Genomic DNA, 5,247 nt, shown 5'->3' on the forward strand with positions numbered 1-5,247 from the left:
ATACTCACTCTCTCCCTATTCCATCCCAATTTGTTTGTGCCGGCAAGTCTTCATCTTCATATGGGCTTATGGTGGATCACATTTGTAATAGATAATCTCCATGACTACTCTTTCTGCGATTTCTTTTCAATTTTTCATCCCAAGTTCTATTTTCCTCGTAACAAAATATTTGAATAGTCACATTTATGTACTCTTCGAGAAAACGGTATTAAATGAATAAATGATAATGTATGCAAGTACGTAATTCATGGTGATGACATGGTGTCTCATGTATTTTTAGATTATTTTTAGTGGTATTTGTCTCCCTACATGTACCTAGCTAGCTAGCACATGGAATCAATCCATAATAGAACACCATATTTGAATATGCAACTTAATAAATTTAATTCAAAGGAAGTTAACCCATGCGATAACTTTCTTTTATAATTAACGACGTAGACTTTAGTTATTTTTAGTCGTTATAAGAAAATTTTCAGTAAACAATGAATAAATATCCTCATAAATATTCATTCACTACAAAAAATTATTAAAATAGCAACCAATTTTAACGACTTAAAAAATTGATTGCTAATAACAACTGATTTAGTGATCGATATAAAATTTTTAGGACTAGAGAAAAGTTAGTCGCTAAATCGGTTGCTAATTACATTCAGCGACCGATAAGTTTTTTATATAACTAAAATAAAATTGATCGTTAAATCGGTCGCTATTTTTTTAAGTTAACAATCGAATTAGCAACCAAAACAAGAGAAATAACGTCTTTGGGGTTCTTGGTCACAAAATCGGTCGCTATTTTTAATTTAGCGATCGATTTTGCAACCAATAGAGAATTAGTAAAAATTTATTTGGTCATTAAGGCAGTGGTCGTTAAATCGGTCACTAATAGCAATCGAATTAGCGACCGATTACTTTTTTATACAATCAGGATAAAGTTGGTCGCTAAAATCGGTCGCTATTTTTTAATTTAGTGACCGAATTAGCAACCAAAATAAAGAAGTACCATCTTTGGGACTCTTGGTCACAAAATCGATCACTAATTTTTAATTTAGCGACCGATTTTGCAACCGATAAAAAAATATGATGAAAAATTATTTGGTCGCTATAAACTCATCAGTCACTAAATTAGTCGCTAATTTAGAAAAATAAAATAGTTACTAAATTACCGTCACCAACCCTAATTCACCACACCATTCTCATATTCTCCCTTCAGTTACTGAGTTACACGCCAGAAGCACAGCACCGTCTTCTTCGTCTTCTGAGTTACTCACACCATTGTCGTCTCTTCGTCGCAGCGCCGTCTTTATCATCTTCTGATTGCAGTGTCGTTTTCTGAGGTCTTGGCGTCGTCGCCTTCTTCTTTGAGATTCCGGCGGTGTTGGCGTCATCTGAGTTCGCAGATCGTCTTATCACCATCCAGATCTGGTAGTTAAGGTTTATACACATGTCAACAAATAACAAGATTTTCCAGCGAGCCATCACTTTCCGTTCTCAATCTCGAACATCCAACGAAAGAGAATCAGGTTTCCAAAACCAAGAAACGCCTCGATTTCTTAATTTGTATGTTCTTGATTTGTTTTCTTACTGTTTGTTCACCTTGTTTCAATTTGCAACTATAGCTGAAGCACGCGCATGAGGTTCCAAATCACTCTCAAAGCAGTTACACACTCGATGGCATCCTCTTCCAACACGTTTGGTTGTAGGTACTTACAAGATATTTATTTAAAAAATTGATCTCTATTTGATATTTTTTATATTTTGTTGAAATATAATTATTTATGAAAATCGAATTTTAATAATGGTATATGTGAAATTAGTAAAAATCTATAATTAAAAAATCAGTAACAGCGATTAATTTTAGATTTTATAATGAGACATCAGCGACTGATTTAGCGACTGAATAGTTGGTTGCTATTTGAAGGTTGTGGTAGGCTTAGAGAAGGGGGGTTGAATCTATGCCTTCCTTTTAATTACTGTTGTTACCCCTTTTAAAACAGATTTGCAATTCTGATTTTGTTGTAACTTAGCAGCGGAAATTTATGAGACAATTTATTTTTGTCTCATGAATATCAGAAAACAGAACACAGCAGAGAAGAGAAAGGCTAACACCAGCATGTATCCTGGTTCGGTTGCCTTGTGCTATGCAACCTACATCAGAACGTTGCTTTAGTTGGAGCAAGATGGAGGGAATTGTTTGCTGAAACAAAATTGGGCTTGGATTGGGTTCTTCTCTCTTTAGCCCGTGGTGCCTTGCTATGCTTCTTTGATGAATTTGTTTGAGATGAATGGCTTGGGTTTGATCTATCTCCCCCTTGATGACAAACATGATTTAAGCAATTATCAAAAGGAAATGAGTTTGAGTCAGGTTTAGAAAACTCCCTTTGATTTTTGTCATTTGCTTTTATGTTACTCCCCCTTTCCTTTTCAAGGTTAGCTCCCCCTGAATTTATGCTCTTCTCTTCTTTCCTGTTTACATATACTTATATGGAACTAAACAGATGCTATGTACCAACCAAGAGTATAGCAAACAGTGATAGTTTAAATGGCCAAAATAGAACTTTAATACATCAGGGTCCGAATCAGATAGCAACATATCATAATCAGCCCAACATCAAACTATTACCATCAGCAAACAGATTTAGCATGTGAAAACAAGTATTAATGCAACAAAGATTATTCAACATGCAAACTCAAGTATGGATGCAGCAAAAATCCCAAAAAAGTTACTAGGGTCCTATTGCTATTACTATTACTCCCCCTTTTGTCATCAAGGGTGGATAATAAACAAGATCAACAAAAGCAAAGTCTTGTATCCTGCAGAAAAGAGTTAGAACACATTTCTAAGTGCGAACTAAACGACCAAAGGTGCAGTAGTATCCAGAGTTATTACAGTTATCCAAAATGAAACAGTTCAAAAGTAGCAAAAGAAGCAGAAATCATGAGACAAAAAGAGAGCAGCAGCAGTTTTTATGAGACAACTCCTAGGCATCAGAACCATTCCCTTCCGAAACAGCATCCTCTTCAACATCAGTGGCAGCATCTTCATCATTTTGAAGGTTATCAATGAAGGTCATCAGTACAGCCACTCTATCCCTTGACTTCTTCGGAACGTTGCTTTAGTTGGAGCAAGATGGAGGGAATTGTTTGCTGAAACAAAATTGGGCTTGGATCGGGTTCTTCTCTCTTTAGCCCGTGGTGCCTTGCTATGCTTCTTTGATGAATTTGTTTGAGATGAATGGCTTGGGTTTGATCTATTTATACTTACCATTCAGCCCATTAGCCTTGTTTTGTCATTCATTCAACTTGGGCTGCTTAAATTGAATTATGGCCTGCAGCATAACATAAATAATTAGCAATGTATATTTATTAGTTAAACAACTCTAATTATTTATTTTGCCAAAAATAATGTTTGTCATCACTGATTAATTTTGTTAATTTCTTAACTCAACACTATTTACCAACCGATTTTTTCACCGACCAATTTAGTAACCGAAAAATTGGTCGCCGATTTTATTAGCAACCAATATCGTTTTGTACTAGTTTGGTAGCATTGGTTGAAGATCGGTCGCTAACGGTTAGCGACCGAAGTTGGTTGCTATTTTCTAATTAGCGACCAAGGTTTTAAAAATCATCATAATTGGTCGATATTTCGATAATTTTTTGTAGTGATTAAGCTCAAAGAAATACATATTATTATTTTTAATGTTAATAAACTAATTAATTGGTGTGAAACACACTTACTTTTTGAGTTAATATTCAATTTGTCTCTGAAATTTTAGGTTGAACTCAAATTAATCCTTAAAATTATAATTGACTCAGTTTGGATCCCAAAATTTATAACAGTAACTCGCGTTAGTCTCTGAACTAATTTACGTGAACGGCGTGTTAATTTTACACGTTAATTTATCAAGATTTAGACTTATTATCTAGATTTCAAGTGACTGAGATGTAGTAGACCTTCTATAAATTTGATTGGTTCGCTAATATCCTTACGAAGACGACAATAACAAGTTCAGTTTGAAAATTTTGGGGTTCTACAAGTAATGGCTAAGCTTCTGAAAGTTCATAGGTCTAGATCACATGAAACTTGAACGAGGAATTTAAATTACAGCAAGTAGGGGTGTCCGCGGATCGGATCGGATCGGATATGACTAAAATTTCAATCCGATCCGCACTAAAATCATCGGATCGGATCGGATCCAATATCCGCAGTTTTTAAGGTTGGATCCGATCCGATCCGCACATTTGCGGATCGGATCGGATTGGATATCGGATATATCCGCAAAACACAAAAATATTTTTAAAAACTTATTTTTATTAAAAAAATATCAATAAAATTTATTTTTTCTATTCTTTTAAATATGTTTACTCTTAAAATAATATTAAACATACTTTTTTTGAATAATAAATTAAAATAATTTAACATATATGATAATTATTAGTTAAAATAAAACATAAAAAGAATATTTTACTTATTTATTTCTTTATTTTTGCGGATACGCGGATATGCGGATACCAACACAAAATCCGCAATCTGATCCGATTAGTGTGTGGATCCGATCCGATCCGATCCGAAAGCCTTGCGGATCGGATCCATATCCGCAATTTTCGGATCGGATTCGGATAAACACCGCGGATATGCGGATCGGATCCGATCCATGGACACCCCTAACAGCAAGTTAATATATCAAATCAACACGTCGTTAATAAAAATCAGCTCAAGAGTTAATACCGAATTATGATTATACATTTTAAAATTCAATTTAATTCAATTAAAATTTTGAGAATATGATCAAATTGAATCCGACCTCAAAATTTAAATTTAAAAAATTTATTTGAGTATTAACTCCTGATTTTTCGCTTGTAACAAGAAAAATGTACGAAGGGATCGGATTTTTGGGAGAAAACAAAAAAAGGAAATTGGAGTGAAAGTAGGGAAGAAGAATGACGATAAGCAAGTTTTGAAAGGTTCATAGTCTGGATATATTTGTATGCATTGAAGGGAATATTAATAATGAACATTTGAAAGGAAAACAGGACATGTGTATGTACCTTGAGTACTTGCTGTTTAAACTAACATTACAAGAAAGAAAAAGACATTGCACACAAGGCTGAGTTTTGTGGTGTTATTATTTACCTAGCAAAATTTTTAAATATGTTCTAATAATTTTGATTTGCAAAGGATAAAAAGAAAAAAAAAAGTTGACACACCATAAAATAAATTTTACAATGTCCATGTAAAGATTCCAA

At 33.9% G+C, this 5,247-nt stretch overlaps 1 long non-coding RNA gene across 1 annotated transcript in view; it reads right to left on the minus strand.

Annotated features, from left to right (window-relative positions):
* LOC110271679 overlaps window positions 1-5,247 on the minus strand; it is a 23,503-nt gene that overhangs the window by 16,555 nt on the left and 1,701 nt on the right. Inside the window, exon 2 of the long non-coding RNA XR_002362245.1 lies at window positions 2,374-2,376. This is a non-coding gene — a long non-coding RNA (uncharacterized LOC110271679). The remainder of the gene's footprint in view (window positions 1-2,373; window positions 2,377-5,247) is intronic.

Source organism: Arachis ipaensis, chromosome B05 (genome assembly GCF_000816755.2).
Source record: "Arachis ipaensis cultivar K30076 chromosome B05, Araip1.1, whole genome shotgun sequence".
NCBI classification, from domain to species: Eukaryota; Viridiplantae; Streptophyta; class Magnoliopsida; order Fabales; family Fabaceae; genus Arachis; species Arachis ipaensis.